Below are 23,038 nucleotides of genomic sequence, written 5' to 3' on the forward strand. Positions count from 1 at the left end.
GGAGTGTTCAGTAGTTACTTCTGGCATTGTTAAGAGTCACTTGTAACCACCTACTATACACGGCCGTCGTTAGTGCCGTGGGTCAGACCAACTTTATTAGCGGCGCAGGACAAGGATGCCAGGTGGGTGCAGGGAAATACACAGAGACTGCACCCGTGGAGGACGTTAAGACAGGTAGGCGATGATGTGGACAGATAAGAAGACAGAGTCGGAGGAAACTGACAAAAAGGGTCGAAACAGATTGAAATCGTGGGAGAAATTGGAAAGGTTTCTTTTTATATATTAAGATAAAGAGAATGATAGGCAGAGGGTGATAGATGAGAAAGATGAATGAAACTGTGAGTCAGCTTTGACTGGATTTGAGCCACTGCCGTCAGCTTGATTGTCCAGCTGATTATCCACCAGACCACGGAGCTCACTAATTGAAACAAATACTATATTATCTGAAATTCAAGCAGGATTCAGGAAAGACTATTCTACAAATGACCATATCTTCACACTCTGTGGACTGATCGAACTAGTGAAAGCACGAAAGAGAAACTGTTTTTGTACATTTATAGATTTTAGCAAAGCATTTAATTCAGTTTGAAGGACTGGACTGGGGTAAATTAATTCAAAATGGTATAAATGGGAATTGTTTTCAAGTAATCTATAATATGTATCAGAACATTAAGTCTTTTGTCAGCGCACATAATTCACTAACAGATTATTTTTCCTGCGGTTTTGGTGTAAGACAAGGTGGACATTTATCTCCCCTGCTATTCTCCTTGCTTCTTAACGACATTGAAGATACATTTAAAATGAATGTCTCTCATGGCATCGGTATGAATGAAATGTTCAGTGATTCCTTAATAATGTACGTCAATTGTTCTGTTTAACTCTATGCAGATGACACGGTACTCCTTGCAGCTTATTACCAAGATATGCACAAATCACTAACAGTAAATTGTAAAAATACAAAAGCTATGTTTTTAATGGCAATAAGAAAGATTGTAAAAAAAAAGTATTTTATCTTGGAAATACGAAGCTAGATAATGTAGAAAGTTACAAATATTTCGTAAAAATAAAGTAAATGTAGGTGTATTTTTTTTCTTCTTCAAAGTGTCGTTCTTAAAATAACGTCACGATTCTCATTTTTCGATATCAGATTTAATTTTTTCGTCTGCTTGTTCTTTTTTTTATATATAGTTTGTCTTTTGTTGTTGTCTGCTTACGTTTGTTGGATGTTGTTGTTGCTACAGCTATTTCAGGCTTGTAGGAACCGACAGGATGGGGAGGATGGAGGGGATGGGGGAAGAAGACTGGAGGCCCCAATTGAGGATGAACGGTTTTGTCCTACTTTATATAAATAAAGATAAAAATGAGGCTTGTGACCCGACCCGACCCGACCCCACCCACCCCCGACACTTTGGCCTCTCGACTAGAGTTTGTGACACACACACCCCCCCCCCCCCCCTCCACTCCAGATATCGTTCCTACGGCCCTGTATTTATATCTGTAGCTATTGCGCTATTAGTTTGGGCGGTTGGTGGACTTTGCTGATGGTTCCGTTGGGTGTTACTGTTATTAAAGGGACATTCCTGATGTGACGGAACATGCTCTTATCTTTTTCGCCTGTGGCGATGTTAATTGTTTCAGAGGGCCGTGTGCGGCTTGGTTACGTAATACCCCCGCGCGATGGTGGTCGAGCTGTTTCCAATATGCACTTAAGACCAGGTGGGCACTTGGTTACGTAATACCTCCGCGCGACCGTACCCCGCTAGTACACACCCAGACCAGATGTGGAGGCCATGTGGCCAGTAGTTACGAAATAACTCCGGTAGAACGGTTTATGACCGGGGTATTTCTGGCGAACTGGCGACAGTATGTCTGGTCATCTAAGAAAATATATCGACTCTGGGAGTGGTGGAAATTCACACGATGTGCCCCCAGGCGATATTCGGATTTTTTGTAATAAATAGATAGGATTTTAGATATATCGGGTCTCCCCTGGGTTGTCATGCCACGATCAGAAGAGATCAGGCCCTTTCTAAGGGCCCTATGGGCAACCTAGGGAGACACCCTACAGCACCAAGACGGTCGTAATAAAGAGCCACTTTCGGAATACTAAAAGCAAAACCTATTGGCTTTCTTCACTATTTCAATTAGAACGACCATCAAAATTGCGCCAAATTTCCTTCATGTAAAACGTGCACCTCTTCCTCTTTGACATAATCCTACGGGACTTTCAAAATTCCATAGCACCAAATACCCCCCGCCTGCCACCAACATTGGACTGCTGACCAGTGCTCCCTTGCACTTGCCAGTGCAGGCGTTCCCTCTCTACAACCCTCCCCCAACCCTTTCCAGTCCTGGACAGAGGGAACCGGCCAAGGCCGGTCCCTGTGGCCAGGATAGGCGTGTGCTACAACAGCTTGCTCTGAATGTGCACGTAAATCTCTTTAAAAAAAGAAAGAAAAAAGATATATCGGGAGAAACAAAAGGAAGGCTCTAGGGGAACGTTGTCCGTCCGGACTGGTAAATATATTATTTCTGCTCTGTTGTATAACCTTGATGTGATTGATGTGACTTTAAATATTTTAATACTGTATTATACCAATATTATTTAGACATTGTTTCCGGTAATCTGATGAAGTAAATTGTAGGCTTCACTGTTCTAAAATTATTAAAGCTTACCCAGTGATCCTAGAGGACCTAGGTAAACTAGGTTATTGTCTTTATGGTGATATGTACCAGTATTATTTCTGTATTACAAGGTTACTGAATGAGTAGTTTAAGGTTAATTCAAAATTAACCAGTTAGGAATAGAGTTGTAATTCCTTTATTAATTAAGTTCCCCTGGCAGCATTTCTCAATTATAACACGTGTGGGTGTTGTACCATGGTGAAGTGATTAGTATATGGTGTAAACTAGACACCTAGAGATTAACTAATTAAGTGATTAGTTCTGGGTTGTTATTATTTTGTTGTTGTTAATTAACTACTGCGGCAAGTATATTTGTCAGCTTAAGGTTAATACAGATTCCAAAGTGTATTGTGTTTTGTTGTGTTTTTTAGTGAACTAACATGCTATACTATACATAGTTATATAAGATCTTATCTCTGATATTACCTAGAGCCGAGCCACTCGGGTATTGGACTGCCCGATACAGAGAGATCTAATAGATATACAGTTAGGAGAGATACTTGGATAATCGTGTTTTATTCAGTTACGGGTATTATAGGATCCCCATGACACCTGATTTTGCTGCATTGTAAGATGTTTTCGTCTAATACAATATTTCTACGATTAAACTTATATATTAAATATATTTTCTTGTTTAGAATATCAGTGTCTATATATTCGATGTGTTTCTGGTCGTCTTAATATTTTTAAGAAGCCCAAACTGGATTTTGTCTTCAAATAATTCGTACCTACCAATTTTTTTTTTTAGGAAAGGAAATGAAATTTAACCATCTACAAATATTAAAACGATCAGAAACACGTTTAATATACAGCCACTAATATGTTATTGAGAAAAATATATTTGATATGTAAATTATGGAACAATCTTTAAAAAGTCTCTGTTAGTTGATAACATCTTCAAACTTGCAGCACACACGGGAATGTCCTTTTAAGTTAGAAGTAGCAGTAAAGAATCATTTATATGCACTTTCCCACAGACAGAACAGCACGTACCACGGCCTTTGACCAGTTACAGTTTTCCATTAGCAGTAAAGAATCTTTTATATGCACTTTCCCACAGACAGAACAGCACGTACCACGGCCTTTGACCAGTTACAGTTTTTCTTTAGCAGCAAGGGACCTATTATATGCAATTTAGGGTTTCAAAACTCTGTCATTAATAGAAAAACTATGTAATCAGTTTTTTACAATTGTTATTACCTGTGAGGAAATCTATACCATTGTACATGTTATATGGAGAACTTGGACATTATCCTACCCCGCCCCGAAGATCCTTTAAAAAAAACCCCAAAACTACTATGGACATGATTTCGCCACGTTTCTATCAAACAAAAACAAGCCATAAAGTTCTGTCCAAGAAAAAGAAATTAATCACTGTGCCATTGAGGGGGAGTTATACATTACTTCCGTCTTCTCTAAAAGCTTGTTTCCGATTGGTTAACATTGCGACCCAGTACAGTTACTTTGCTTCTCATTGGTTATTAATTTGACTGTTTGCCTACGTATGCAGGCTATAAATTCTTGTTTTATAGCTCATTAGTCAGCCTTTTTTTCCATTTGAGTTTTTAGGGAAAGATATATATATATATATATATATATATATTTTATTATTGATTTTTTAATTATCATTCATGGCATCAGCATATGCATTTTCCTGTTCTGTTAGCTTTGATTAGTTAGCCATTTATTTTTTCCATTTCAAGTTTTAAAGAAGGAAAGGTCAAAGAATTTTCTTTGGTTATTATTTCTGGCATTTGGTTAGCATCATAGGCGTTCGGATATTGGTTACAGTTTCTAGGTGTATGATTGGCACCAGTCGATGGAACACTCATGCACTACGCTATAGTGTCTGTGTTCATATATTATATACACCGGCCTCGGTGGTGTCGTGGTTAAGCCATCAGACATAATGCTGGTAGGTACTTGGTTCAAAGCCCGACACCGGCTCCCACCCAGAGCGAGTTTTAACGACTCAGTGGGTAGGTGTAAGACCAGTGCACCCTCTTCTATTACTTCTATGAATAAATGTAGCGGGTTTCCTTTCTAAGACTATATGTCAAAATTAACAAATGTTTGACATCCAATATCCGATGATTAATATTGGAGCCTGTGAAGTGGGGGACTGCCTGTGCCGCAAAAGGCGGCAATATGCGTCAAATTATTCCAAATAGTGGACTAGTAATTATGCGATAACTTTAAAAGTTACAGACATTTTTCTGAACAACAAAAAGAAACTTGCTCCTTATTGTGTTCTCTGCAATTGAAATATAGCAGTTGGCAGGAATATGATTTTTTTCAAATTTCTTTTCAATTTAATTTAAATTGATACATTTTCAAAAAACAAAATCCCACAAAGTTCTCTTTTTAAGAAAAATTTAAACTTTAAAACTGTAACATTTTGGATACTGCACACAGTCAACATATGCCAATTACAAATTAGGACTGCTCGAGTGTCATTCTGGTGAGGGTAATTAGCAGGTGTCTGCACACCGTAACAGGTCACACCTGAATGCAGAGGAAATGGAACCAGCCTGCAAAGATGCAGTACAGAATATACAGTGAACAAAAAAAGCTGTCATTTGCCACTGCATTGAAATGTTTTAATGTATCAGAACTGAAAGTGACATCACACATGAACTGATATATATAAGGGTCGACATGCATACCACAATAAGTATTTCACTGTTTTATACACTACGAGTCACATCCATGGAAGGCAATACAAGACGAAAGACACAGTTCAAGAAGGGACATGCACCTTGGAATAAGGGTGAAACTTTGCTGCATGAACATGCAAGTCCAGAATCTCACACTGAGAAGTTGCGACCAGTAGTCCGGATGAATATAGACGAGTTTGCCTTGGTCACGAAGTCGAGTTCCACTTCAGCCACCATATCCACTCCAGATTGCGAAGGTGCATCACAGCCAGTCCGCCTGCTACGTCCCATTACGAGTACATGTACTGCGTCTGAAATGAAAGAAGAACAACAGTGTAACGACAAAGAAGGCATGAGAATAATGGACAATGACAGAATGGCAGATGCATGGAATGCAGCTTTCAGATACCACTCAACAGCTTCCGCTGAGTGCGACGAGCCTGAAATGCAAATATTAAAAGAGGTTAAGTGGGGTCTTTGTTGGAAAGTCACACTACACTGTGTGAAATGTGACTTCACTGCTCCTGAAAGCAAATTGTACAATGAGGTGAAGACAAATAAACCTGGCCCAAATGCAGCAAAAACTAATGTGGGTCTTGCTATCGGTCTCCAAGATACTCCCGTCGGCAATACACGAGCAAGAGTGCTATTGGCAGGCATGGACATTCCACCACCGTGTCGGAGCAGCATGCAGAGAACACCATACAAGGTATCAACGGCTGTAACAGATCTAAATGAAAAAGATATGGCACAAAAAGTGGAGCTACTGAAAGACATTAACATGAAACGTGGAAATGAACGTGATGAAATTAACATAGCCATGGATGGGAGATACAACTCCACGACAATAACAAGTCGGAAGAAACCGGGCCAGAATGCATCACAAGCTATAGGACTTGCGTGTGAAACAATGACTGAAAGAAAATTCATTGTAAGTGCCTGTTTCCAGAATAAACTTTGTTGGACCGGAGCCTGGTTAAGAAACAAAGGTATTCATGTGACGTGTCCCGGTGGTCATCCTGACTGCACAGCAAAGTTGCCGCCATTTGCTCCGCTGTCGGAATACGAATGGGAAAAGATATCGGAACAGACTTGGCTCTACAAGGTATTCTCATAAAATACGTCACAACAGATGGAGATTCCAGATCATCTGCTGGAGTTGATAGTGCTTTGAAACTTCTAGATCAAATGTGCAAAGTGCAGCGGCTAGCTGATCCAACCCACTTAGGTCAGAGTCAGTTTCGTAAGTGTTATAAAGCTAACTTCAGTCACGACATGTTTACTGGGTCCACCCGTGAACAAAAGCGTGAAGCACAGAAGGTATTCAGCCAGGATATGAAAGCAAGGTGCAGTTTAATTCTTAAGGAACTGATGAAACTACACACTGGTAATATCGGTGTACTAAAACGAAACTTACCAAAGGTCCTGCAATCGACACTTTCGTGCTACGGTGGTGACTGTTCAAAGTGTTCGCGGTACTCGGTCGTCTGCAGTGGAGGAATAACGAACAACTGGTGGCACCGATCCATGTTCCTGGGTACACACAGAATCACAGAGCTGAATATGAATGAAAATGACAAAATGTTAGTACTGGAACTTCTGAAGATTAAACTAAGTATTTCAGCTGTAGAGCAAATGAAACTGTATACAGACACACAGAAATGTGAGGCTGCGAACCGTTCTCTCAGTGTTTCCTTACCTAAGAATGTGAACTATTCACGAACGATGACTGGGAGAGCTGCATCCACCATCCACAGGCTGAACAACACCCCGGGAACATCGATGATAGAAAAGTGCAAGTACTGTGGCATCGAACTGTCAGCTCGGGTGAGGCGTTCACTGCGTCAGATGGACAAAGAGTCGGATTATCAAAAAAGATATCAAAACAATCCACAGGTGGTTAAAAGGCACTTAAGTTAGTCCAGCAAGGAAGTAAAATTAGAGATCACTTACAATATAAACATTTGCACAGAGATCAACAAGCTGACTACAAGAAAGGATTATTAGATATTGACAGTCAAAGAGCAGACAACTCCTGTGACCAGTTATTCAAAGTAATTTTTGTCACAAACTTTCAAGTGATACATATAATATAGGAACTATCAGTTTGCATGATAGCATTTCTGCTGTGGACATGAACCCTAGACATTGAAGACTGACTTTAAACAATAAAAAATAGTAATGTGAATAAATGTATCATGTGATATTTATATGTGATTTTATGACATAAAATATTTCTTTAAATTAACCTTTGTTATTGTTTTACATTCTTATATGTTATGCATTCTGAGATGCAAGAGGCAGGGGGGGTATTGTCCATGTCCCTGACAGACATCCCTGTTCACACATTGTATGCGCGAGCTGTTAATTGCATGTGGCTCAGCAGATAAGTGATCTTTAAACATACAAAGACGGTTATGGCACAGGTGACTGATGTCACTGCCATCTATGTCCATCTCCTTATTAAAGACCATGAAACTTAATCTGTGAGCATTTACTGTACGATACTGGCCTGTGATTGGTGATTTGAACTTAATAGCACCATATCCATTTGGTCTGGGAGGCCCATTCCATATTATACATTCACCATTTGGCCCAGGATCACATTTTGAAAAAATTACCCTCTGGTATTTTTGAAAAAAAGCGCCTCCATTTTGACTTATTCAATTAGCCTTAATACTCAAAGTGAGGCTGTCACAGGGTGTAGGGATACATTCTGATTGAAAAGAATGACCTATGACCTGATACGGGTACAATGCAGGCTGAATCATGTTATAATTTGTGAAATTACAAATTTCAAAATATAAATATAATAAAATTTAATTTAATTGAAAATAAATATATATTCATCACCCAAACTGATAAGTTTCAGATTTCCACCTATCTGGACAATTAGCATGTACGTTTTGAGTCCTGTAACTGTCAATGGGCCCACGACAGGGATCGATCCCAACCGTTTCCACCCTGAGCACTAGAATTAAAACATTTGGTAAATCGACATAGCTAAAGTTTGTTTTGTTTAACGACACCACTAGAGCACAATGATTTATTAATCATCGGCTATAGGATGTCAAACATTTGGTAATGACATAGTCTTGGAGAGGAAAGCCACTACATTTTTTCATTAATAGCAACGGATCAGCACATACCATAGCCTTTTATATACCAGCCGTGGTGCACTGGCTGGAAAAGGAAATAGCCCAATGGGCCCATCAACGGGGATTGATCCCACAATGACTACGCATCATCAAGCGAGTGCTTTACCACTGGGCTACGTCCCACCCTTGAAACAAGAAAAAAAATCCTCTATAATTTCAGGCATTTTACCCAAACAGGCTATAATGTAAAAAAAAAGATAATGGCTAGCTAATAACATTTTACATGTACAAGTACAGAGCGCACATTGTATCAGCAATTCTTCACCAGCTGGGGTCCCATGTCTGATGTGACTGTGAAAATTAGTGTGTGCATACATACTACTGTTAAATTAGTTTATTAGAAGAGACACATTTAAATAAATACAGTGAAACCTGTCTAAACCGGACCTGGACATACTGAAGTCCTGACAAAACCAGCCAAATTTCATAGACCCGAATTTTCTCTGACTTAAACCATGTATTAAAACTGGAACCTGTCAACTTTGGAAACCAGATTGATTTTTATTTTGCTCAAAAATGTACAAATTTTCTTAATTAATTAACCTGAACAAACCAGCATTGTGAAAACGTAACTTCCAGAAAATAATGCAGACCAGAATTTCTGTGTACATGTGTATATTGGGAATTTTGAGACAGATATGGGTAATTTTCAGTGCCACTTTCTTTAAGGAAGCCTGTGACTATGACTGGATCCATAGAACATCTTGATAAATTCCTGAGTTCACTGCCAAATTAGGCTATCGCTAATTTTTATACAAAATGTCAATATATTATAGTCTTTGGCTAATAAAGTTTTCTTTAAATGAACCAAATTTTAATAATTTTCCAGGAAATATATCTCAAAATTGGCTAAACCAAAATTTGTTTCAGAGTGAGACCTGCCTGGACTTAAAAATGTGTCAGGTCTGTTCAGGTCATAGGTTTTAACGTGCACATTCAGAACAGGCTGATGTAGCACACGCCTGTCATGGGCGCAGGTGTCGACTTTTACTAGCTCCTCCGTTCAAGACAAGAAAAGGTTTTAGGGTTGGGTGGGCGTGGGAGAGGGGGTCACCCTTGCTGGCAGGAGCAAAGGAGCACAAGCAGCCTGACCAGGGTTGGTAGAGGGTGAGGGCTATTTTTCATCCACAGCATTTCCTCTTTTAAATTGAAGCAGAGGAAACGGCCCACCGACGGCTATTTTGAGCCTTCCTGTGGACATGACCGGCCTCGGTGGCGTCATGGTTAGGTCATCGGTCTACAGGCTGGTAGGTACTGGGTTCGGATCTCAGTCGAGGCATGGGATTTTTAATCCAGATACCGACTCCAAACCCTGAGTGAGTGCTCCGCAAGGCTCAGTGGGTAGGCGTAAACCACTTACACCAACCAGTGATCCATAACTGGTTCAACAAAGGCCATGGTTTGTGCTATCCTGCCTGTGGGAAGCTATGGCTATTGGAGCCTGTGAAGTGGGGGACTGCCTGTGCCGCAAAAGGCGGCAATATGCGTCAAATTATTCCAAATAGTGGACTAGTAATTATGCGATAACTTTAAAAGTTACAGACATTTTTCTGAACAACAAAAAGAAACTTGCTCCTTATTGTGTTCTCTGCAATTGAAATATAGCAGTTGGCAGGAATATGATTTTTTTCAAATTTCTTTTCAATTTAATTTAAATTGATACATTTTCAAAAAACAAAATCCCACAAAGTTCTCTTTTTAAGAAAAATTTAAACTTTAAAACTGTAACATTTTGGATACTGCACACAGTCAACATATGCCAATTACAAATTAGGACTGCTCGAGTGTCATTCTGGTGAGGGTAATTAGCAGGTGTCTGCACACCGTAACAGGTCACACCTGAATGCAGAGGAAATGGAACCAGCCTGCAAAGATGCAGTACAGAATATACAGTGAACAAAAAAAGCTGTCATTTGCCACTGCATTGAAATGTTTTAATGTATCAGAACTGAAAGTGACATCACACATGAACTGATATATATAAGGGTCGACATGCATACCACAATAAGTATTTCACTGTTTTATACACTACGAGTCACATCCATGGAAGGCAATACAAGACGAAAGACACAGTTCAAGAAGGGACATGCACCTTGGAATAAGGGTGAAACTTTGCTGCATGAACATGCAAGTCCAGAATCTCACACTGAGAAGTTGCGACCAGTAGTCCGGATGAATATAGACGAGTTTGCCTTGGTCACGAAGTCGAGTTCCACTTCAGCCACCATATCCACTCCAGATTGCGAAGGTGCATCACAGCCAGTCCGCCTGCTACGTCCCATTACGAGTACATGTACTGCGTCTGAAATGAAAGAAGAACAACAGTGTCCAGTGTCAAAAGTGGGGTCTTTGTTGGAAAGTCACACTACACTGTGTGAAATGTGACTTCACTGCTCCTGAAAGCAAATTGTACAATGAGGTGAAGACAAATAAACCTGGCCCAAATGCAGCAAAAACTAATGTGGGTCTTGCTATCGGTCTCCAAGATACTCCCGTCGGCAATACACGAGCAAGAGTGCTATTGGCAGGCATGGACATTCCACCACCGTGTCGGAGCAGCATGCAGAGAACACCATACAAGGTATCAACGGCTGTAACAGATCTAAATGAAAAAGATATGGCACAAAAAGTGGAGCTACTGAAAGACATTAACATGAAACGTGGAAATGAACGTGATGAAATTAACATAGCCATGGATGGGAGATACAACTCCACGACAATAACAAGTCGGAAGAAACCGGGCCAGAATGCATCACAAGCTATAGGACTTGCGTGTGAAACAATGACTGAAAGAAAATTCATTGTAAGTGCCTGTTTCCAGAATAAACTTTGTTGGACCGGAGCCTGGTTAAGAAACAAAGGTATTCATGTGACGTGTCCCGGTGGTCATCCTGACTGCACAGCAAAGTTGCCGCCATTTGCTCCGCTGTCGGAATACGAGATGGGAAAAGATATCGGAACAGACTTGGCTCTACAAGGTATTCTCATAAAATACGTCACAACAGATGGAGATTCCAGATCATCTGCTGGAGTTGATAGTGCTTTGAAACTTCTAGATCAAATGTGCAAAGTGCAGCGGCTAGCTGATCCAACCCACTTAGGTCAGAGTCAGTTTCGTAAGTGTTATAAAGCTAACTTCAGTCACGACATGTTTACTGGGTCCACCCGTGAACAAAAGCGTGAAGCACAGAAGGTATTCAGCCAGGATATGAAAGCAAGGTGCAGTTTAATTCTTAAGGAACTGATGAAACTACACACTGGTAATATCGGTGTACTAAAACGAAACTTACCAAAGGTCCTGCAATCGACACTTTCGTGCTACGGTGGTGACTGTTCAAAGTGTTCGCGGTACTCGGTCGTCTGCAGTGGAGGAATAACGAACAACTGGTGGCACCGATCCATGTTCCTGGGTACACACAGAATCACAGAGCTGAATATGAATGAAAATGACAAAATGTTAGTACTGGAACTTCTGAAGATTAAACTAAGTATTTCAGCTGTAGAGCAAATGAAACTGTATACAGACACACAGAAATGTGAGGCTGCGAACCGTTCTCTCAGTGTTTCCTTACCTAAGAATGTGAACTATTCACGAACGATGACTGGGAGAGCTGCATCCACCATCCACAGGCTGAACAACACCCCGGGAACATCGATGATAGAAAAGTGCAAGTACTGTGGCATCGAACTGTCAGCTCGGGTGAGGCGTTCACTGCGTCAGATGGACAAAGAGTCGGATTATCAAAAAAGATATCAAAACAATCCACAGGTGGTTAAAAGGCACTTAAGTTAGTCCAGCAAGGAAGTAAAATTAGAGATCACTTACAATATAAACATTTGCACAGAGATCAACAAGCTGACTACAAGAAAGGATTATTAGATATTGACAGTCAAAGAGCAGACAACTCCTGTGACCAGTTATTCAAAGTAATTTTTGTCACAAACTTTCAAGTGATACATATAATATAGGAACTATCAGTTTGCATGATAGCATTTCTGCTGTGGACATGAACCCTAGACATTGAAGACTGACTTTAAACAATAAAAAATAGTAATGTGAATAAATGTATCATGTGATATTTATATGTGATTTTATGACATAAAATATTTCTTTAAATTAACCTTTGTTATTGTTTTACATTCTTATATGTTATGCATTCTGAGATGCAAGAGGCAGGGGGGGTATTGTCCATGTCCCTGACAGACATCCCTGTTCACACATTGTATGCGCGAGCTGTTAATTGCATGTGGCTCAGCAGATAAGTGATCTTTAAACATACAAAGACGGTTATGGCACAGGTGACTGATGTCACTGCCATCTATGTCCATCTCCTTATTAAAGACCATGAAACTTAATCTGTGAGCATTTACTGTACGATACTGGCCTGTGATTGGTGATTTGAACTTAATAGCACCATATCCATTTGGTCTGGGAGGCCCATTCCATATTATACATTCACCATTTGGCCCAGGATCACATTTTGAAAAAATTACCCTCTGGTATTTTTGAAAAAAAGCGCCTCCATTTTGACTTATTCAATTAGCCTTAATACTCAAAGTGAGGCTGTCACAGGGTGTAGGGATACATTCTGATTGAAAAGAATGACCTATGACCTGATACGGGTACAATGCAGGCTGAATCATGTTATAATTTGTGAAATTACAAATTTCAAAATATAAATATAATAAAATTTAATTTAATTGAAAATAAATATATATTCATCACCCAAACTGATAAGTTTCAGATTTCCACCTATCTGGACAATTAGCATGTACGTTTTGAGTCCTGTAACTGTCAATGGGCCCACGACAGGGATCGATCCCAACCGTTTCCACCCTGAGCACTAGAATTAAAACATTTGGTAAATCGACATAGCTAAAGTTTGTTTTGTTTAACGACACCACTAGAGCACAATGATTTATTAATCATCGGCTATAGGATGTCAAACATTTGGTAATGACATAGTCTTGGAGAGGAAAGCCACTACATTTTTTCATTAATAGCAACGGATCAGCACATACCATAGCCTTTTATATACCAGCCGTGGTGCACTGGCTGGAAAAGGAAATAGCCCAATGGGCCCATCAACGGGGATTGATCCCACAATGACTACGCATCATCAAGCGAGTGCTTTACCACTGGGCTACGTCCCACCCTTGAAACAAGAAAAAAAATCCTCTATAATTTCAGGCATTTTACCCAAACAGGCTATAATGTAAAAAAAAAGATAATGGCTAGCTAATAACATTTTACATGTACAAGTACAGAGCGCACATTGTATCAGCAATTCTTCACCAGCTGGGGTCCCATGTCTGATGTGACTGTGAAAATTAGTGTGTGCATACATACTACTGTTAAATTAGTTTATTAGAAGAGACACATTTAAATAAATACAGTGAAACCTGTCTAAACCGGACCTGGACATACTGAAGTCCTGACAAAACCAGCCAAATTTCATAGACCCGAATTTTCTCTGACTTAAACCATGTATTAAAACTGGAACCTGTCAACTTTGGAAACCAGATTGATTTTTATTTTGCTCAAAAATGTACAAATTTTCTTAATTAATTAACCTGAACAAACCAGCATTGTGAAAACGTAACTTCCAGAAAATAATGCAGACCAGAATTTCTGTGTACATGTGTATATTGGGAATTTTGAGACAGATATGGGTAATTTTCAGTGCCACTTTCTTTAAGGAAGCCTGTGACTATGACTGGATCCATAGAACATCTTGATAAATTCCTGAGTTCACTGCCAAATTAGGCTATCGCTAATTTTTATACAAAATGTCAATATATTATAGTCTTTGGCTAATAAAGTTTTCTTTAAATGAACCAAATTTTAATAATTTTCCAGGAAATATATCTCAAAATTGGCTAAACCAAAATTTGTTTCAGAGTGAGACCTGCCTGGACTTAAAAATGTGTCAGGTCTGTTCAGGTCATAGGTTTTAACGTGCACATTCAGAACAGGCTGATGTAGCACACGCCTGTCATGGGCGCAGGTGTCGACTTTTACTAGCTCCTCCGTTCAAGACAAGAAAAGGTTTTAGGGTTGGGTGGGCGTGGGAGAGGGGGTCACCCTTGCTGGCAGGAGCAAAGGAGCACAAGCAGCCTGACCAGGGTTGGTAGAGGGTGAGGGCTATTTTTCATCCACAGCATTTCCTCTTTTAAATTGAAGCAGAGGAAACGGCCCACCGACGGCTATTTTGAGCCTTCCTGTGGACATGACCGGCCTCGGTGGCGTCATGGTTAGGTCATCGGTCTACAGGCTGGTAGGTACTGGGTTCGGATCTCAGTCGAGGCATGGGATTTTTAATCCAGATACCGACTCCAAACCCTGAGTGAGTGCTCCGCAAGGCTCAGTGGGTAGGCGTAAACCACTTACACCAACCAGTGATCCATAACTGGTTCAACAAAGGCCATGGTTTGTGCTATCCTGCCTGTGGGAAGCTATGGCTATTGGAGCCTGTGAAGTGGGGGACTGCCTGTACCGCAAAAGGCGGCAATATGCGTCAAATTATTCCAAATAGTGGACTAGTAATTATGCGATAACTTTAAAAGTTACAGACATTTTTCTGAACAACAAAAAGAAACTTGCTCCTTATTGTGTTCTCTGCAATTGAAATATAGCAGTTGGCAGGAATATGATTTTTTTCAAATTTCTTTTCAATTTAATTTAAATTGATACATTTTCAAAAAACAAAATCCCACAAAGTTCTCTTTTTAAGAAAAATTTAAACTTTAAAACTGTAACATTTTGGATACTGCACACAGTCAACATATGCCAATTACAAATTAGGACTGCTCGAGTGTCATTCTGGTGAGGGTAATTAGCAGGTGTCTGCACACCGTAACAGGTCACACCTGAATGCAGAGGAAATGGAACCAGCCTGCAAAGATGCAGTACAGAATACACGTAACACCAGCGGGCCAAAACCTCGAGGTAGAATTAACATCATGCCACTTAAATATCGCCGCAACCTACAACATCTTAAATACCACCTAAAAATCCATTCGCTTAAATTAGACCATCCAGTTCAAGAACTTACCCCTATAATTGCTAAACCAGGGCTAGAATTTAATAAAAAAAACAAACTTAACGACTCATTCGCCACCAGGGCCAGTAAACTTGAAATAGAAGTCGGAATTGATAACACACCAGTAGCTCTATATAATATTAATCAACCTATGGAATGCCACACTCCATACCTAATTAAAAAAGCCACAGACGAAACACCGTTTCCGCCATTTAAAAAAGTCCTGTTTGAAGCAGCAGCCAACGAAAACTACCCAGAACACATCCACGTCTACACAGATGGATCAAAAAACCCGGACAATGGCAGGGTTGGCTTCGCAGTAGTGGAAGAAAAGATATCTAAACACGCTAAACTCGTTAAATACGCCAGGCTGTCAGACAACTTATCAGTCTACACAGCAGAACTGACAGCCATCTACGAAGCACTAATCTGGATTAAAAGTAAACAATACCCTAAAAGCGTCATTTTCTCTGATAGCCTTAGCTCAATCCAATCTCTACAAACTAATAAATCTACTAGGCCTGACATCTTAGCAGCCATCCACAAAGTACTTAACGAGCTAAACAAACTTAAATTAATAGTAGTCTTCGAATGGGTCCCAGCCCACGTAGGAATAATTGGTAACGAAGTAGCCGACTATGGAGCAAAAACAGCACTAGCAATTACCAGCACAATTACCACACTACCCTTAGGAATAACAGAGCTCATGTCAAAAGCAAAAAAAAACACTACGTAAACCAATGGCAAGCTAGCTGGGACCTAACTAAAAACACATGGCACTATAACATCAAGCCTCTAGTTAACTCTATAAGACCTAAACACAAAAATACGTATGTGGATAAGCTAATCACTAAACTACGCCTAGGACAATCGTCAAAACTAAACAGCTGCTCCTTTACTAAATTAAACCCAGAATGTGAATGTGGCACCCGGGAAGATATGAAACACTATCTCCTGGATTGCACGCTACATACCACCCAGAGACAACTAATGTTAAAATCTATCACCGATGGTAACCATAATAAACACATAACGCCTAACTTTCTACTAAACCCGGATAAATGCCTAAAGCATAAAACTTTCAAAGCAGTTTATCGGTACGTCCAGTCCACCAAACCAGAGTTATAAATAAATAAAATAATCTTCAAAACTACCTGTACACCCCTACACAAGAGTTGTAATTAAAATTTAAAAAAAAAAAAAAAAAAAAAAAAAAAAAAAAAAAAAAAAAAAAATAGATTAGACTAATGTACATATTATATTACCAAACTATTAGTAGGTTTTGACAATCAGCCAGGCCCTCCAAACCGAAAAACTTATACCAAACTGTTAACTAAACTATACATAAAGAATGCTCAAAACCACCCGCTTGTAAGCCCTTATGTACGAGCTGCTACCACTTAGAACTCGGAAACGATGCACTCTACTATAAGCGGCCAAAGGTGGGGAGGTAGCGAACTCCCGAATATACCAATATCAATATAACAGGTTACTAACTATTCTTCAAAAAAAAAAAACAAAAAAAAAAAAACTTGGTAAATCATGCATACCATTCCGTATGAGACCACAGTAATTCAGCTGAACAAGAAAGTAATCAGTCATCCCAAACCTATGTACCAATCAGGGTAGGACCACTAATTATCAACTTCTCTCTTTTCAGCCACCCATGGGTCCAAGCCAGCCAGCCACAAAACCTACCTATATATATAATGCACAATTTATGTATTTGCACCATGCACTTAGTAATGAATAACACTAGCAGACGCGGTAAGTCACCTAGGGCACTGAAGACAACCAGAGAACAGAGTATAGAAGACCGGCCAAGTAAGATCAATATAGTTAAATGGCGCTAGCCACAAACAAAGTAATATACAGTTACCAATAGACAGCGATAATTACTTAAAAATTGCGGGGGAGGGAAATCAAATCAAAACAAAACCACTATTACCTAGCACGCCAGAAAGGACGACTGTGATGTTTGTGATTATTCATTACTAACCAACTAACTCTCTCTTCTCTCTCTCTTCATTGTATGTTAAATAATATGCTAGGCACTAGGCTTTTTAACCAATACACACACTACAAGGGCGTGCCCTTCAAAATAGATAACCAGAATAGACTAATCCCCCCCCAGCCACTGTGTTAACCAACCTACACAGAGGCATGGGGGGGAAGGGTGGTCATGATGACCGTTGGATACACTAGAATAGGGACGTAAGACAATAGGTACAACCTAAACACCAAACTAGGACTACACACAGACAGCATGCTCACCGCAAACAGTACACAGGATGCATTGACTAATGATAACAATGCATCCGCCCAACACTAAATGGCCAGCACGTGCTCAAATAAGGAACCGGACAAAAAAACCGGTTCCGAGTACACAATTGCAAACACCAGGGGAAGGCCGAACAAAAGAATATCGGCCGCCCCCACCCCAATAAACCAAATACTCGCTGCTGGAATGTACTTGGTGTCACTGAGGAGCAATTGAAGACCAAATCAACACCTGCGCTTCAACCACCCCGGAACGGACTGCCTTGCCTACCAGTGTCTACACAATTGCACAAGTCTCCTCTGGGCTGTCATGCCACGACCTGAATAGGTCAGGTCCTTCTAAGGACCCCATGGACAGCCTAGGGAGACAACCAGCATCATGAAGGTCTATAAATAACGAGCTACTCTCGATCCACTAACGAGTTACACTCGAATTCCAAAACCTATACTAGCTCATATTTTTTCCTTTCGACCGACCGCTCAAAATTGCGCCAAATCACACAACAAAACTGCGCACCTTTTCTCTTTGGCAAATCGCTCCAATCAAAATTCCATAGCACCCAAAACCCATCCGCCTGCTACCGATTCAATCGGACTGCTGGTGCTCCCTTGCACCTGCCAGTGCAGACGGTCCCTTCTCCTTCCCCCCCCCCCCCCACCTTTCCTGTCTTGGACAGAGAGGCCGGCCAAGGCCGACACCTGTGCCCACGACAGGCGTGCGCTACAACAGCTTGCTCTGAACGTGCACGTAAAACCCTTTGACCTGACCTGACCACAATAAGTATTTCACTGTTTTATACACTACGAGTCACATCCATGGAAGGCAATACAAGACGAAAGACACAGTTCAAGAAGGGACATGCACCTTGGAATAAGGGTGAAACTTTGCTGCATGAACATGCAAGTCCAGAATCTAACACTGAGAAGTTGCGACCAGTAGTCCGGATGAATATAGACGAGTTTGCCTTGGTCACGAAGTCGAGTTCCACTTCAGCCACCATATCCACTCCAGATTGCGAAGGTGCATCACAGCCAGTCCGCCTGCTACGTCCCATTACGAGTACATGTACTGCGTCTGAAATGAAAGAAGAACAACAGTGTAAAGACAAAGAAGGCATGAGAATAATGGACAATGACAGAATGGCTTTCAGATACCACTCAACAGCTTCCGCTGAGTGCGACGAGCCTGAAATGCAAATATTAAAAGAGGTTAAGTGGGGTCTTTGTTGGAAAGTCACACTACACTGTGTGAAATGTGACTTCACTGCTCCTGAAAGCAAATTGTACAATGAGGTGAAGACAAATAAACCTGGCCCAAATGCAGCAAAAACTAATGTGGGTCTTGCTATCGGTCTCCAAGATACTCCCGTCGGCAATACACGAGCAAGAGTGCTATTGGCAGGCATGGACATTCCACCACCGTGTCGGAGCAGCATGCAGAGAACACCATACAAGGTATCAACGGCTGTAACAGATCTAAATGAAAAAGATATGGCACAAAAAGTGGAGCTACTGAAAGACATTAACATGAAACGTGGAAATGAACGTGATGAAATTAACATAGCCATGGATGGGAGATACAACTCCACGACAATAACAAGTCGGAAGAAACCGGGCCAGAATGCATCACAAGCTATAGGACTTGCGTGTGAAACAATGACTGAAAGAAAATTCATTGTAAGTGCCTGTTTCCAGAATAAACTTTGTTGGACCGGAGCCTGGTTAAGAAACAAAGGTATTCATGTGACGTGTCCCGGTGGTCATCCTGACTGCACAGCAAAGTTCCCGCCATTTGCTCCGCTGTCGGAATACGAGATGGGAAAAGATATCGGAACAGACTTGGCTCTACAAGGTATTCTCATAAAATACGTCACAACAGATGGAGATTCCAGATCATCTGCTGGAGTTGATAGTGCTTTGAAACTTCTAGATCCAATGTGGAAAGTGCAGCGGCTAGCTGATCCAACCCACTTAGGTCAGAGTCAGTTTCGTAAGTGTTATAAAGCTAACTTCAGTCACGACATGTTTACTGGGTCCACCCGTGAACAAAAGCGTGAAGCACAGAAGGTATTCAGCCAGGATATGAAAGCAAGGTGCAGTTTAATTCTTAAGGAACTGATGAAACTACACACTGGTAATATCGGTGTACTAAAACGAAACTTACCAAAGGTCCTGCAATCGACACTTTCGTGCTACGGTGGTGACTGTTCAAAGTGTTCGCGGTACTCGGTCGTCTGCAGTGGAGGAATAACGAACAACTGGTGGCACCGATCCATGTTCCTGGGTACACACAGAATCACAGAGCTGAAAGTGAATGAAAATGACAAAATTTTAGTACTGGAACTTCTGAAGATTAAACTAAGTATTTCAGCTGTAGAGCAAATGAAACTGTATACAGACACACAGAAATGTGAGGCTGCGAACCGTTCTCTCAGTGTTTCCTTACCTAAGAATGTGAACTATTCACGAACGATGACTGGGAGAGCTGCATCCACCATCCACAGGCTGAACAACGCCCCGGGAACATCGATGATAGAAAAGTGCAAGTACTGTGGCATCGAACTGTCAGCTCGGGTGAGGCGTTCACTGCGTCAGATGGACAAAGAGTCGGATTATCAAAAAAGATATCAAAACAATCCACAGGTGGTTAAAAGGCACTTAAGTTAGTCCAGCAAGGAAGTAAAATTAGAGATCACTTACAATATAAACATTTGCACAGAGATCAACAAGCTGACTACAAGAAAGGATTATTAGATATTGACAGTCAAAGAGCAGACAACTCCTGTGACCAGTTATTCAAAGTAATTTTTGTCACAAACTTTCAAGTGATACATATAATATAGGAACTATCAGTTTGCATGATAGCATTTCTGCTGTGGACATGAACCCTAGACATTGAAGACTGACTTTAAACAATAAAAAATAGTAATGTGAATAAATGTATCATGTGATATTTATATGTGATTTTATGACATAAAATATTTCTTTAAATTAACCTTTGTTATTGTTTTACATTCTTATATGTTATGCATTCTGAGATGCAAGAGGCAGGGGGGGTATTGTCCATGTCCCTGACAGACATCCCTGTTCACACATTGTATGCGCGAGCTGTTAATTGCATGTGGCTCAGCAGATAAGTGATCTTTAAACATACAAAGACGGTTATGGCACAGGTGACTGATGTCACTGCCATCTATGTCCATCTCCTTATTAAAGACCATGAAACTTAATCTGTGAGCATTTACTGTACGATACTGGCCTGTGATTGGTGATTTGAACTTAATAGCACCATATCCATTTGGTCTGGGAGGCCCATTCCATATTATACATTCACCATTTGGCCCAGGATCACATTTTGAAAAAAATTACCCTCTGGTATTTTTGAAAAAAAAGCGCCTCCATTTTGACTTATTCAATTAGCCTTAATACTCAAAGTGAGGCTGTCACAGGGTGTAGGGATACATTCTGATTGAAAAGAATGACCTATGACCTGATACGGGTACAATGCAGGCTGAATCATGTTATAATTTGTGAAATTACAAATTTCAAAATATAAATATAATAAAATTTAATTTAATTGAAAATAAATATATATTCATCACCCAAACTGATAAGTTTCAGATTTCCACCTATCTGGACAATTAGCATGTACGTTTTGAGTCCTGTAACTGTCAATGGGCCCACGACAGGGATCGATCCCAACCGTTTCCACCCTGAGCACTAGAATTAAAACATTTGGTAAATCGACATAGCTAAAGTTTGTTTTGTTTAACGACACCACTAGAGCACAATGATTTATTAATCAGGATGTCAAACATTTGGTAATGACATAGTCTTGGAGAGGAAAGCCACTACATTTTTTCATTAATAGCAATGGATCAGCACATACCATAGCCTTTTATATACCAGCCGTGGTGCACTGGCTGGAAAAGGAAATAGCCCAATGGGCCCATCAACGGGGATTGATCCCACAATGACTACGCATCATCAAGCGAGTGCTTTACCACTGGGCTACGTCCCACCCTTGAAACAAGAAAAAATCCTCTATAATTTCAGGCATTTTACCCAAACAGGCTATAATGTAAAAAAAAAAGATAATGGCTAGCTAATAACATTTTACATGTACAAGTACAGAGCGCACATTGTATCAGCAATTCTTCACCAGCTGGGGTCCCATGTCTGATGTGACTGTGAAAATTAGTGTGTGCATACATACTACTGTTAAATTAGTTTATTAGAAGAGACACATTTAAATAAATACAGTGAAACCTGTCTAAACCGGACCTGGACATACTGAAGTCCTGACAAAACCAGCCAAATTTCATAGACCCGAATTTTCTCTGACTTAAACCATGTATTAAAACTGGAACCTGTCAACTTTGGAAACCAGATTGATTTTTATTTTGCTCAAAAATGTACAAATTTTCTTAATTAATTAACCTGAACAAACCAGCATTGTGAAAACGTAACTTCCAGAAAATAATGCAGACCAGAATTTCTGTGTACATGTGTATATTGGGAATTTTGAGACAGATATGGGTAATTTTCAGTGCCACTTTCTTTAAGGAAGCCTGTGACTATGACTGGATCCATAGAACATCTTGATAAATTCCTGAGTTCACTGCCAAATTAGGCTATCGCTAATTTTTATACAAAATGTCAATATATTATAGTCTTTGGCTAATAAAGTTTTCTTTAAATGAACCAAATTTTAATAATTTTCCAGGAAATATATCTCAAAATTGGCTAAACCAAAATTTGTTTCAGAGTGAGACCTGCCTGGACTTAAAAATGTGTCAGGTCTGTTCAGGTCATAGGTTTTAACGTGCACATTCAGAACAGGCTGATGTAGCACACGCCTGTCATGGGCGCAGGTGTCGACTTTTACTAGCTCCTCCGTTCAAGACAAGAAAAGGTTTTAGGGTTGGGTGGGCGTGGGAGAGGGGGTTCACCCTTGCTGGCAGGAGCCAAGGAGCACAAGCAGCCTGACCAGGGTTGGTAGAGGGTGAGGGCTATTTTTCATCCACAGCATTTCCTCTTTTAAATTGAAGCAGAGGAAACGGCCCACCAACGGCTATTTTTGAGCCTTCCTGTGGACATGACCGGCCTCGGTGGCGTCATGGTTAGGTCATCGGTCTACAGGCTGGTAGGTACTGGGTTCGGATCTCAGTCGAGGCATGGGATTTTTAATCCAGATACCGACTCCAAACCCTGA

The 23,038-nt window shown here is 40.4% G+C and overlaps 2 long non-coding RNA genes across 2 annotated transcripts; both read right to left on the minus strand.

Annotated features, from left to right (window-relative positions):
* Positions 1–6,839: 6,839 nt before the first annotated feature.
* On the minus strand, positions 6,840–10,743 carry LOC121385283. The gene is made up of 3 exons (XR_005959519.1): positions 10,593–10,743; positions 7,042–7,181; positions 6,840–6,899 (listed from the first exon to the last, which is right to left on the minus strand). It is a non-coding gene; the product is annotated as an uncharacterized LOC121385283 (long non-coding RNA).
* A 1,127-nt stretch (positions 10,744–11,870) lies between these two features.
* On the minus strand, positions 11,871–18,839 carry LOC121385284. Its single transcript, XR_005959520.1, has 3 exons — positions 18,689–18,839; positions 12,073–12,212; positions 11,871–11,930 (listed from the first exon to the last, which is right to left on the minus strand). It is a non-coding gene; the product is annotated as an uncharacterized LOC121385284 (long non-coding RNA).
* Positions 18,840–23,038: the final 4,199 nt, after the last annotated feature.

The sequence above is a fragment of the Gigantopelta aegis genome, chromosome 11, assembly GCF_016097555.1.
Source record: "Gigantopelta aegis isolate Gae_Host chromosome 11, Gae_host_genome, whole genome shotgun sequence".
In the NCBI taxonomy this organism is placed as follows: Eukaryota; Metazoa; Mollusca; class Gastropoda; order Neomphalida; family Peltospiridae; genus Gigantopelta; species Gigantopelta aegis.